The following is a 14852-nucleotide window of genomic DNA, read 5'->3' on the forward strand; positions in this document are numbered from 1 at the left end:
TGTTGTTCATCCTTTAGCTCAAAGTTTATGCTTAAATTGCACTTTGTATAGTTTAACGAAGTTTCAAAGTTCAACGGTTCCGTCATTTTCAGGTTTTGAAATGCGTTTTACCGCGCGCGATTTGATTGGTTTGCCAAGATTCTTGTCAATAATGGCGTACGAGAGGGGTACGAGTCTTCTTGTAGGTCATGGAACCTGACAAACCAGTGATCAACATCATGAGCATCGATGTACGAAATTGGGATAAAAGACAAGTATCAACCAAGTCTGCTAGCCTGACCACCCGATCCTCTTTCGCCTCTTTCGGAAAGCATAGGTTGCTAGAGATCAATTCTGACTCGGATCTTCACGTGTAGGTATTCGTGGTATGTTTGGCAACATGTGCACTATGTTTAGGACTTGTGAGTCACCATGACTAGCCCAGGGGTAATAATAATGCTAACGATAATTTTTGAGCCTTGAATTCAACGCGATTCAGCTCTCTGGTATTATTACCCTGATGGAATTGTACCTTCGAAGCTGCTAATTAGCGCTAAGCGAGACCGTACAGTTCCGTACATCCACTTCTCGGGTAACCAGTTTAAACAGCTGGGTAGACTGAACGCGGTGTGAACGACGTCCCTGACCCAGGGACACAACACAGTATGAGACCCAGGTCACAGCTTGGTTAAGTCTCCACCAGGATTCGAACCCATGAGAGGCCAGCATGCTAAGCACTACACAGTTCGACCCCAAGTGACATGTCTAGTGGAATACACGTTTATTGTATCTGTATGGATGACCTGCTGTCGATGTGACTAGAAATCTCAATTCTTAACTCTTAAGTCAACATGAGGGTTAGGTACTTGGCCTGTTCTATCAGTAAAAGCGTCCTTAATATGCATTTCCATCTATCACACGGCGTGCTGGTAGACGCTCACAAAACAACAGATGTGTACTATCTTTTGTAAGTCAGTTTTGTAATCTGCGTAACACAATGACATTTATGTCTGGGTGGATGGATGGATGGATGGATGGATGGAGAAACAGATCTTTTTAAGTCAGTTTTGTAATCAACGTAACACAATGACATTTGTGTCTGTACACATATTTCGTTATGAATTCACTTTACCTAAATATTTTGTTAAACTGATTGTTCTGATTGACGGATTGATAGATGGATAGATCAAAGACACACACACAGACACAGAGATGGACGGATAGAGAGAGAGAGATAGAGACAGTGATCTTTTAAAGTCAGTATTATTATCAGCTTAACACAATGTTATTTATGTCTGTACACACATTCCGTTATGAATTCACTTTACCTAAAATATTGGTGTTACACTGAAAAAGGTTGTTCTGTCTGTTCTGAATTTCTAGGACCGCCTCCGTGATGTGGTGCATGTTTTGAGAGTCCAAAGGTCGTGGGATCGATCCCCGGTTACGTCATAACAAGAGACTTTTAAATTGTTATTCCCTGTCTGGCGTTCGGCATTAATGGGTAAAACAAAGCGTGGTCGGCTCGGAGTCAGTATAATGTGTCTAAGTAGAGTCTTCACGCTTAACTGCGGATGGTATCTCAGTGATCATGAACTAGAGCTATAAAACCAGCTTTAGTCTGGGCTAGCACAAGCAGCCACACTTACACACGCGTGTTCATCGACATATGAGTGAAATATTCTTAAGTAATACTGTACGACATTAAACCCCATTTCAGTTCAGTTCATTTCATTTCACCTCACCTCACCTCACCTCACCTCACCTCCATCCCACCTCACCTCACCTCCATCCCACCTCACCTCACCTCCATCCCGCCCCACCTCACCTCACCTCACCTCCACCCCACCTCACCTCACCTTTGAACTGTTAATAATTCGTTCCTGTGAAAATAGAAAAACACCTGTTACAGCAAACTCGAAGGTACCACTAGTTTTAGTTCGTTATACCCATTTCAACAAACCATAAAGCAAGTGTCCGGAGCCGAAAATCATCAGCTCGTTATATCCGCTATTTCGTTAAAACATGTTTGTTATAACGTAATGTGCATCCGAAAATATTTTAAAAAATGTACTGAAATTTATTACTTTGTTGTGTGTGTTCCTTTTTCAAGCATCAAACAGCCACCCCATGTTCAGAACGTAAGCAGAACTTTCAAATCGTGCCCACCAACGTCTATCAACACGTCGCTTAGTACATGTATGTGCACATTAAAGGCACTTTAACTGATATAAAATGCCGAAGTACCTAACCCTCTAAGTGGTTACTTCACATGTCATTGCCTCTCTGGGGGTTTGGTGAAAGACGGGTGTCAACATTAACACAATAATCGCCGCTTTTATTACATATATAAATGATGTGTAATATCTGATTGTAAACACACTGCATTGTGCACTCAACAAATGACGCGATCTACCTGAACTCTATGCCGCGACCTCAGTTGATAGACGACCTGCCATGCAGAGAGTGGTGGTCGATATCTGCAATGCATTGTGCGCAATGAATCGATGAAGTGAAAGGGGCACTACGCTGAGTTTAAACTGACAGGCCCAGGCCCAAGTAATACCCACTCTTTTCGCTTGAATTCCCAGCAATTATTAGCCTAGCCCGCTCAGCCACCGCGACTTCCACAAAAATGAAAGTCGGGCAACTGGTAGTCTAGACTGCGTACTTTGCGTACCCCTCTGATGAGTGTAAATAGACAGATAGATAGACAGACAGACAGATAGATAACAAAGCCATGTCACATGCAGACGTCATATTATAATACTACACAGACGTCCACATTAATCACCGGCACCTTTTTACCAATTCCTTCTGTTTCAATCAATATAGATTGAACATCAAATGTATGAGACGTAATATATATCTATCTTAATCCCATCTAAGTGCACGCGCCTCAATGTATAGCGTGAGGTTTGACCCAACTTCCACAGGCAAATGATATATGTTACACAAACGTCGCTGATACCTTCAAGCACCTGTCTGCCATATAAAGTGAGCCATTGTTTACGCGCCCCTAGTTGCGGTGTAAATCATCTGGTACAGGAAATAAGGGCCTGTATGAATTTGAGTGTTTTATAATACCCCAATATGTGTGCCACTCAGCTGATAAGCGAACACAAGACACGATATCGTTATACGGAAAGAGTGAGTGAGAGAGTGAGTGAAATTGGTTCTGCGCCGCTTTGAGCAGTATCCCTGTATTTGAAGATCAGCATCATATTTGCGTTATAGTGGACGAAAAACTGGAATAGGGAAATAACGAACTGACGGATATACCGAACTGGGTTTTTCCTGGACACTTAATGGTTATTTTCTCAAAATGCATATTAGAAACTGCAGTTCGTGGAATCACTGAGTTGACTGAGTCATATGAAGCTGTCATGCCGTTTTATAACCGAAGTGCTGTTCAAAGTGAGTGAGTGAGTTTAGTTTTACGCCGCCCTTGGCAATATTCCAGCTATATGGCGGCGGCCTGTAAATAATCAAGTCTGGATCAGACAATTCAGTGATCAACAACATGAGCATCGATCTGCGCGACTGAGAATCGATGACATGTATCAACCAAGTCAGCGAGTCTGACCACCCGATACCGTCAGTCGCCTCTTACGACAAGCATAGTCGCCTTTTATGGCAAGCATGGGTTGCTGGGTGCCTATTCTACCCCCGACCTTCACGGGTCTGCTGTTCAAAGCAGTAACAGATCCACCTCAACCGATATTTTGTCAATGAATACGGAAATCTTTGGTTTTTAAATTGTTCTTTCCCGTTTTTCATTTGTGCCAGATATCATTTACATTTTCATTTTGCCATCATTAAGAATGTCTATTAAATTTAAGTAGTGATTTTGTTGTGTTTTGTGTTATAAATCAAGCATTAAGTCAATTGTAAGCAGTTACTTTTTTATTTATTTATTTATTTATTTATGTTCTTTTTTGTTTTGTTCTTTTTTCTTTTGGTTTTGTCTAAGTTAAAAAAAGTTCCAACAGCATAGCGCAAAATAAGATTTCACACCGCAGTTTATCGCAAAAATATGAAAATTCTCTGCAAAACCCATTGTACTCAGCAATATTCAAGCTGTACTATATCGAGTCTGGACAAGACAATCCAGTGATTAACAGCATCGATCTACGCAACTGTGATACGATGTCAAGGAAGTCAGTGAGTTTGACCACCCGATCGAATGTCCATCGAATGTCCATCTTCGGCTGGACTGACCTGGCCATTGCCGGGCGTGCTGATCACTCGTAGGCATCGATCTTTGCGATCCCCTACGACCAGGTAGCAACGGCAGGGCAGGGACAGGTTCTGTACAACTGGCGAGTAATAACTCAGTGAGAGACTGGTAGGTCGACAGCGGTTATCAGCAAGATAACCCCTTGGCTTTGCGATAACAGGCTCACCGGGTACATAATTGGCAGGAATGGATCTTGATAGCCTTTCCCATGGCATAAAACTTCATATAATATAAGATTTGCTTTGAAGTTTGGATTTGTCAAATAAATCAGAAAGCTATGTGGAATTAATGGATGTTTAGTCGACGGTAGTTATCACGAATCCAGAAAGGCTTGAGGCTACTGTTACAGTAAAGCGCAATGATTACTCCCAATGACAACCTCATAGTATGCAGTGCCTCATCACATGCGAAGAGCAGACGACATCTTTGCGATGTCACAACATGGAGCGTTACATTAAACCTGGAAAATCCTGACTCTTTGTCGTTTCATAACAGCTACTAAGTAAATTCAGATCTGTAAAGATTCTGTTCGGAATAGGTCTCTTCCCACAAAGGTTAATTGTCATATCTTCCTACGAACCTCTGTTCTAAGACGGCCATATTTCGCGGTTCTCATAAAATCCTCTGCGGCAAAAATGGCAGCAGATTTATCTCCCTTTTTTCTGTCCAATCAGAACACGTATTACATCGACCTAGATTCAACTTGACAAGTGCAAGCAATGTAGGGAAACAAATATGACATGACTGAGTTCTGTCTAGAAGAAACATTTGAGCATCGCGCTCGGGAAAATTCTAGTTTTCACGATGCATCCGGGAATTACCGAGATCTTTCGAACGATCACTTTTAAAACAAGGTCGCTGATTGCACTACTAAATCTGATTGCCTCCAATCACGAGTCTTGAACACTCGCACCATGAAAGGGTCGTGTCAGAACAGAGGAAGATGTGACAAGTAACCACTGTGGGAAGAGAATGGGGGAAATTTGGTGAATCGTTTGAACTTCGATTTCGCGGGCTTTTTTTTCATGGAAAGAAAATGGTTCGGAATAGGTCTCTCCATGTATTCGGCATAGTCGAGTGAGTGAGTGAGTGAGTGAGTGAGTGGGTTTTAATGTCTTTTATAGCAGTTATTCCAGTCATATCAGGACTTGACAATTTAAGATAGAACTGTAACGATGCATCGAACTGGATTGCAATTGTTGAGTCTCCGATAGCAGTTAATCGATGGTGGAAACAACAATTCATCGTGTTCTCTCACTAACACTTCCGCTGATAATGCCATGCGCAAAAGTACCAGATTCGTTCATTTTCATTTAGAGTTATCCGCCCCTGTCTCGAACACTCGTTTTAGAAATGACATAACACGGGACAGTTCATGGAGAAAATATTTATTGCACCATTAGCTTATTGCAATAGTTGGTCATAACAGACTATCGCTATTGTCGGTTTGTTTCAGACGTTTTTCCACATTGGTGAAACCAGTGAGCATTTGTTTAAGACTAATACCCACATATATACCCGCAGACGTCACACACAGGATTTACCTAAAACAGACTACCTGGTGCGAACAAACAAGGTTTTCACTCCTAACACGCCTTCTGTCAGCGCCAGGTACACCACCTGGATTAAGCCCCTTTGAGAACAAACCACTTTCACGTTACGGGTTATGTAAAAATTGCAACTTCGAAACGGAACATTACACACTCAAACCGAAATTTGATTTAATATCGTGGTCAAGATAACTTTCTTTCACAGCCACGTACATGCCTTCGTGTGTATGGCTGCTTGTATAAATCCAGAGTTATGGTGCTAGCCGACTGGGATACCACGTAGTGAAACATGCGTAGCCAACTCCGCACCCCCTACTGTGACATCGTACGGACCAGTCCTTGTTGTATCCCTTAATGCCGGCAGCCAGGCAGGGTATTATAAGTAGTCTTTGAAGCCTTTTTAACACAACCACATATCATCAACCTACCAGGCAGACGCTCAATCCACGGGACAACCGAGGTGCTTTGAACCCAAAGAGACCATGAGTGCAAATATGTTTTGTTTTTTGGGTTGTTTTTTTCAAAACAAACGGATATTTATAGATCGGTCAGTGAGTGTGCTTAGTTTTGCGGCGCCTTCGGCGGTATTCCAGCAATATCGCAATAGGGGGTACACACAGGCACAGCTGCAGTTAAGAAAACAATGGATTGAACCATATCAATTATTTCTTCATTTTCAACTAGAAAAAACAACAAGATAATATATGGTCTTTTCAGTGTCGATGGTTTAGTGGAACAGAGCCCGGGAACCAGTCTAAGCCGTTTCTGATTCCAAAGTACTGATAAAATCTTCGGAAACTGTCGATGTTTACTACAGAGAGGCCAGTTTGCTTAAAGAATGGGGGTAGTGCTAATGCGATGGTCAGTTGTCAGATATGAAAACCAGGCAGATAAATTGAATATGGTGGGCAGAAAGGTAAAGGAGCCACCTAAAACCTCAACACAATTTTTAGTCAAAACTGTACGGTTTGATTGAACCGCACGTTAAATAGTCTGGCCGTCCGGTTTTCGATCTGGTTTTGGGGATCGAGAGTGCCACCCCTTGTATATCGTCCCCAGTTTCACTCAAATTTGAAATATATGCTAATCATAACATATAAAACAATGTAAAGTTGTAAAAATCTAGATTTTTACTTTTGAAAATTATTGTTCAAACAGAGATTCCAACCCCTGTGCGGAAAAGGAAATCTCACGATAGACTGACATACTTGACTAGGTCCCGTTTACATATCGCGGTATAGGGAATCACGTAACGGTAAAGCTTTTCTGACCAGACTGAGACACTGCACTTGGTCCCGTCTAAATGTCGCAGTATAGGGATCACGTAACGGTACCGGTAAAGCTGTAGACTTGACATACTTCACTTGGTCCCTTCTACATGTCGTGGTATGGGGGTGGTATGGGGGATCATCTTTTGGCACGTTAATACAGACACTTGAATAAATTATCGAGTTACGGGAGGGACACTGGAGAATCAAGTAAAAATGGAACCAACAGATATAGAATTCAACAGTGTTACATCAAAAGACGTTAACACCAATATAGAAATTCCAAAAAATAGAATCTCTTACATATGAGTGAGTGAGTGGGTTTAGTTTTACGCCACACTCAGCAATATTCCAGCCATATGGCAGCCGTCTGTAAATAATCGAGTCTGGACCAGACAATCCAGTGATCAACAACATGAGCATCGATCTACGCAATTGGGAACCGATGACATGTGTCAACCAAGTCTGCGAGCCTGACCACCCGATCCCGTTAGTCGCCTCTTACGACAAGCATAGTCGCCTTTTATGGCAGGCATGGGTTGCTGACGGCCTATTCTACCCCGGGACCTTCGCGGGTCTCTTTTAGATATAACTATAAGATTAATAGGGTTCCCCGTTCTGATATCATTACTTTATTCTTATTAGGGGTACACTAAACAGCAAAAGAAACGCAACTCTGTCTTTTTGACGACTTTTAAAATAAAAGAACGCTGATATTTTTAAAAAATAGATGGACACTTACTTTTATGATATTTTTTTCGAAACTTGCGTTTCTTTTGCTGCTCAGCATATAAACAGTCTCGGAAAGGATTAGACACACGTTCCACTATAATGGTCAGAGCCAACAAGATAATCCTCTTTAATATATCCTTATGAAGATGTAAAATAGGTTTTCAGCTTGTCATAAGAGGAGGCTAACGGGATCGGGTTGTCAGGCACCCTTGATGTTGATCACTGGATTGTCTGCTCTCGATTATTTGTATGAACGGTTTTATATCTCTGTGATATCAATGAATGTGGTTTTTAACAACAAGCACACAAACAAAACTTTTCAACATAACCTGGTTTGTAGCAAACTCATCAGTTACAGTAGCAGCATACATTCAGATGACGCCGTCACGATCCTTCTAGTGTACGCAAAACAAAATACGACGTTTTTGTCATGAAATGCACGTGCTGCACACCGTCACAGTAGGTGGAACGGCGGTATAACGTAATGCCATTACTGGTGGAGAGCGGTTACTGTGCGAGAATTTAACGGTATTGCGATCAAACTTGCACAAAGGGCAAAACGCCAGTTGTAAAGTCAAATGTTAATATAGTTTTATTGCCACATTTCTAAACCACCATAGCCGTATAATTCACGTATACAAACAAACCTTGCATTCAACGAATTTTTAAGAGACATGAAAGGTGTACGTTTCAATAATTCTGGGACACATATTTCATACTCTGTGCTCCGGGTTGTACAAAGGTCTTCTTAAACGCCTACAGAAGTATATTGCACGCCTGACGGAATGCTGACAATTGGCACTGCCTGTATTCACCTGACTGCCTCTATACCCTGTCTCAATGGCAGTAGTCTAGCTGTGTGCTGACATCTTGCCCACGGTGTACTGGTGCTTGGTGAAAGGTATCATACACACGTCGACCTGTGAATGTTGCTGTGCAGATGTCGACTTATGAATGGTGCTATACATGTATTGACCTGTGAATGTTGGTGTACACATGTCGACCCGTGAATGTTGCTGTAAACATGTCCACCTGTAAATGTTACTGTACACATGTCCACCTGTGAATCTTGCTGTGCAGATCTCGCTTTGAATGAATGGAGCTGTACATGTATTGGCCTTGAATGTTGGTGTACACAAGTCCACCTGTGAATGTTCCTGTACAGATGTCCACCTGTGAATCTTGCTGTACAGATGCCGACTTGTGAATCGTGCTGTACATGTATTGACCTGTGAATGTTTCTCACATATCGACCTGTGAAGTCGTTTTACCTTTACCGTATGATGGAAAGTGTTTTGGTGTTTCATACTGGTGCTGCTAATAAAGATCGTTTCAAAGAGTGTGGGCCTGGTTTATATCGCTGTTATAAACTAATTGTGGAAACGCCAGGTTTCAGTTCAGCGGAAGCAAAGGGATCCGTCGTCTCAGGCGTCACACAGAGTTGCGTCCCCTGCTCACGCCAGAATCCCATGAATTCCGGTTCGCTCTGATCCATAGGTTTCAACAACGGTTATTAACGCAGTGAACATGTTGCTTTCACCCTGCTGTTATCCACACCACACTCTTATATATTGTTATTATATAATATTACCCATGTGAGGAAGACAATGAACGGTCGACACGTGCAGAATTGTTAAGACAATGCATATGCTGGGTTCACCTAGCTGTTACCTACGCCATCTATATACCCAAATAAAACATTCAATAACCCTCTGTAATAAATCTCGTAAATCTCAATAAATATGAACTGTTCCCCATTTCAAAGCGTCCGAACAGAAAGGCTTTGACGAATAATTGTCACAGTGTGATAGCCACAGCGATTTATAGGAAATATTCCCCAGTTAATTTCAATGTCATTTACAGAAAATGGGTACCTGTTATTTATTAAAGCGTTCGCAATAGGAACGGGTTTGAATCCTATAAGGGTAGAGCCGTTTGTCCAGCCAACTGACTTTTCTCACCCACACTTATATGCGCGAGCCGGGTAATCTCCTGCAATACGATAATCTATATCCACTTAATCCTGGAAGGATAAACCGTTTGATCGGCTAAAGAAGAAGTTAAGTGACCTGTTCCATATGTTTAAAGGTAGCTATGTCAAATGCGGGTTGAGTGAGTGAGTCACCGAGATAGTGAGTAGGGATTTCCTTCGCTGTAAGCAATATTCCAGCAATATCACAATGGGAAATAACAGAAATTGGCTTCGCCATATACCCACGTGGGACATCGAACCCGGGTCTTCAACGTGACGAGCGAACGTTTTAACAACGGTGAACATAGCACATGCCATACAAGAGCTCATGTCCCTCTTTAGGTAGACCTACACTGACCAGGACTAGGGTTCTGTTACATTACATCATGAAGGCCTAAGCATAACTGTTTCAGGACTCTTAATTATTAGTATCACACTTTCAGCACCGATCCTTTTCAACACAACTAGTATCACACCTTTCAACACAACTAGTATCACACTTTCAGCACCGATCCTTTTCAACACAACTAGTATCACACCTTTCAACACAACTAGTATCACACTTTCAGCACCGATCCTTTTCAACACAACTAGTATCACACTTTTAGCACCGATCCTTTTCAACACAACTAGTATCACACCTTTCAACACAACTAGTATCACACTTTTAGCACCAATCCTTTTCAACACAACTAGTATCACACCTTTCAACACAACTAGTATCACACCTTTCAACACAACTAGTATCACACTTGTAGCACCAATCCTTCTCAACACAACTAGTATCACACTTTCAGCACCGATCCTTTTCAACACAACTAGTATAACACCTTTCACCACAACTAGTATCACACTTTTAGCACCAATCCTTTTCAACACAACTAGTATCACACTTTTAGCACCAATCCTTTTCAACACAACTAGTATCACACCTTTCAACACAACTAGTATCACACTTGTAGCACCAATCCTTCTCAACACAACTAGTATCACACTTTTAGCACCGATCCTTTTCAACACAACTAGTATAACACCTTTCAACACAACTAGTATCACACTTTTAGCACCAATCCTTTTCAACACAACTAGTATCACACTTGTAGCACCAATCCTTTTCATTACATTAAACGACTTATATAAAGAACTGACGGATATTACGAACTCCTTTCACTTCTTTTTTTATTTCTTCTTCTTTTATTGTTGCTATTGTTATTGCTGTTATTGTTGCTGTATTGAAGATTGTATAATCTTCATCATTTTGGAATCCAGTAGAGTTCTTGCTGGCCTGGCTACCAGAGTTCTTGTTCATAATGTCAAATACACTAAACTGATGTACTTTTTGATTTGCAAAGTAAATGAAGTCTTCCAGGTGGGGCAGATTGTGTATTGATCGAAAAAGACGTTTTGACATGGGCAAAAGTTTGTGACGATGACATTGTGGACTCGGTTAATGCAACAAGACATAGAGGAAGACGATGACAAAGAAAAAGACGATGACCTACATCTTGACCCGCTGATGCGAAGAGTGCATTGCTCAAATGTGAAGAGACACAGAGACATTCACAGGTTAACCAAGGAACTGAAGAAGTGCAGAAACACTTGACTTTAATTAAAAATTATCTTGTGACACCAAGAGACAAACGTGAATGTCAGACTTTTTTCGATGTAAACCCGAGATCACTTTTACATTCAACACAAATGGATACCAGCAGTGATACGTGTGTACGATGTGCCATGTGAGTTCTTACACGTTTTTTCCAGATGTGAATGTATGCAATTTAATGTGTGTATATTTGTATACACGTGTATGGAATAATAAATAAATCTATTTCTTTGGGTTGTTTTTTTTAAAAAAACAACAACAATTATATTATTATCCATAGTGGTCATTAGTTAACATAGTCATATATACAACTGCGTAACAACGTATACGGTGAATCTAACAAGAGAGCCTGCGTAATTAACTGAACAGCTTATAGCTCCAACGTCGGATATCTCCATGTTTTTCGATCAGTCCCTTGAACTTCGAGTTAACGAGGTTTTACTGTATCTTACAACTAGCGGGGTTTTTTTTATCCCCAAAACTGGATATATATCTTCATTCATTTCTTTTGTGCTTGATTGAACTGTTTTTCATGTTCAGGGTCTGTGTTTAATGTTGCTATATAATAGTCACGCAGGTTACAAAAATAAACCAAAAATAACCAACCCCAAAAGGCTACTGAAATTTGTTATGAAAACTTCTACTTTTGCTATTTTGATACTTTGACAAACAGTATTGTTCTCATTGTAAGCGTCAGTTCACTTACTGGCAAACAAGGATAAGTTGAGCATTGAGCATCGGCCATCTCTGAACACATTCTCAAGAACCCTGGACATTCAATCCGATGGGAGGACACTAGGATACTATCTACCAACAACAACAACTGGCGCCAAAGGAAACTGCAAGAAGCCATCGAGATCCGGAGACAGAAACCAGCAATCAACCGTGACCAAGGAGTGCACCTACCAAGTGCCTGGGACTTATTGATAAATTAATCTCATCTATCTGTGTACATTCTATCTATGTAATTCATGTATAGCCAATCTACCCGTGTACATCCTTATCTACTTGTGTTTGTACATCATCAACCCCCATGTAAACATGCCCATCAACACTCATGCAGTCATGTACATCATCCTTAATCCCCAAACATGTGTTTTGTAAACATCATCCACCATTGGCTTCCATCCTTTTCCCCTATCATGTACATCGTCCTTACCCCCTACCTGTGTTATGTAAACATATCCCATCATCTGTAATGTATTACCATTGGCTTCTATCATTGTTATCATAACTGTCGGTTTCCAATCAGCGCTTGTTTATACTGGCTTCCAGCTTTCGTTAAGTCATTCCACTTGTTACTTTGTTATTGTTTTACCTGTACATATAAATATAGCTCTGTACCCCATTTTCAATCACCTGATGAAGGAGTAAGCATTAACTCCGAAACGTTGTGTTCTCATATAAAGAAGTTGATATCCATAAAATCTTCATTCTTAAGTTGAGCATCGACCTGACAATTGACCCGAGTGCCGCCCGGTGTGTGCTTACTATTGTGGGCGAATGGGACCCAGGTTGTCGGCGATCAGGTGTCGTGCGATGGGTGAAACTACACCGACCACACGTGAGTATTATGAGCAAGGCAAGGGCAGGTACGCGTGGAATCAATTTCATCGTCATGTACTGTACGTTTACGAGCCTAAATCTGCTCTACCATTCACAAACCAAATGGGTTTACTCACTGCCGTGCACCGCAAACTTCGCGCGTTCTCTGCGCTGGTCCAACTTATCCTTGTTTGCCAGTATATTGGACATGAACTTTTAGTCGTAATTCTTTACCACATGGAGCATTGACTTTGATTATGGGTTTCATTAAGTGACGTTTAAAAGTTAGTGTAAAGAAACAAGGGATATAGTTCAATTAATAGACAACTACTTCATTACAGTAGATATGACGTGCTGGTGTAGATGCTGACACCGCTGTCAAGCAAGTGTTTTAAAACCATTATGTTTCTATTTAAAAGACAGGAAGCGACTGTTACAGCTAGAATGTGGTGATAAACATTGTCCACATAATCAAGTAGAGAAAATGATATCAATAACATAAATAAATAATATAATATCTAGAACAGAATGTACAATAAGTTGCTTATATCAACAGTTTGATGTAATTATACGGGTTTGGTTCTTAACATACCTATCACTGGTAATTTGAAAACGATACATGCATGTACACACACAGAGACACAGACACACGTACGTACGTACGTACCTACCTACCTACCTACCTATATACATACATACATACATACCATACATACATACCATACATACATACATACATACATACATACATACATACATACATACATACATACATACATACATACATACATACATACATACATACATACATACATACATACATACATACATACATACATACATACATACATACAACAGAGAGATGGGAGTCTGGGGAGGGGGGAGATAAAATCCAGGTCAGCTGAACCTGTTATTTTACATTATACAGTATGTTTATATGTAGGGGGTCCACGATAATTTAAAACGGAGTGTTGGGGCGGGGCGCTGCGGTTGAGTTGGGCCTTAAAATGGAATTAATACATGCATACTCACACAACCAATGAAGGAATTTAAAACATCACAGGTGCCACTTAATTTTATCCTGTTAAGTGTGCAATTTTAAACATTACAATGCCACTTAATTCTATACTGATAAGTGTGTGCCTGTACATTTAACATGGGGCAAATTGGATTTTGTCATCTTCCTAGAGGTACAAGATTAAATCATTTTCGTTTGCCTGATCACGCTCAGTTTGTTCTGGGATCGCTGGACTTTGCATTGAACTCAACTACAGCTGAGGTGAGAACAGATTTAAAACTCAATGTATTGCCATGTTCACTGAAAAAAAAAACGTACAATCAGCATGGTGTTCTTTCAGAGATGTCATGTAATCCGTTTGTGTAATGTCACACTTGCCAAGTAAATAATGACTTTAAACTGTCTCACCTTTTGAGAGAACGGTGTCAGTGCTGTCATTCACTTCTCACAAAGGGAACCGTTTTCACTGCCCCAGTCCACCACACCAGTAATATCCAATCGAGATTTCACGACAAGCTGTAGCTGGTAATATCACTTGAATGCAAGTCTCGTATTAGGCTCTTCGGGTGTTTGGCTATCAGAGCAATCGGCAGTGCATTGGAGTCACGTGACGTTCCGTCTAATCTCGTGTCACCATGGTGTCAGGAATTGTTTACAAATGGCGGCACGGTGATATCTCGGCGAGCGGTCAAGCTGTTTTACACACATGTCATTTTAAAAGCTACTCGATTTATTTGTAGAAAATGTTGGCTTGGATTGGCCCCTTCAGTCGTTGTTGAATTGATTCGTACATTAGTAAAGCAAATAAACACACGCACCTGTCACCGTGTGGACAATCGTAGAGGGTCGCGAACGTATGAGTGTCGATGAGAGTTATCGTGTTCCCTGAGAGATTGTATCTTGGGGGTTACAGAGGACTATGTAAAGACAATTATACAGTGTCGG

The 14852-nt window shown here is 40.9% G+C and overlaps 1 protein-coding gene across 1 annotated transcript in view; it reads right to left on the bottom strand.

Moving 5' to 3' along the window:
• The window catches only part of LOC137282531 (malignant fibrous histiocytoma-amplified sequence 1 homolog), a 29826-nt gene extending 15446 nt beyond the window's left edge, over positions 1 to 14380 (bottom strand). Inside the window, exon 1 of the mRNA XM_067814289.1 lies at positions 14316 to 14380. The gene's annotated coding sequence lies outside the window, so the exon portion shown is untranslated. The remainder of the gene's footprint in view (positions 1 to 14315) is intronic.
• Positions 14381 to 14852: the final 472 nt, after the last annotated feature.

This window comes from Haliotis asinina, chromosome 4 (genome assembly GCF_037392515.1).
Source record: "Haliotis asinina isolate JCU_RB_2024 chromosome 4, JCU_Hal_asi_v2, whole genome shotgun sequence".
Classification (NCBI taxonomy): domain Eukaryota; kingdom Metazoa; phylum Mollusca; class Gastropoda; order Lepetellida; family Haliotidae; genus Haliotis; species Haliotis asinina.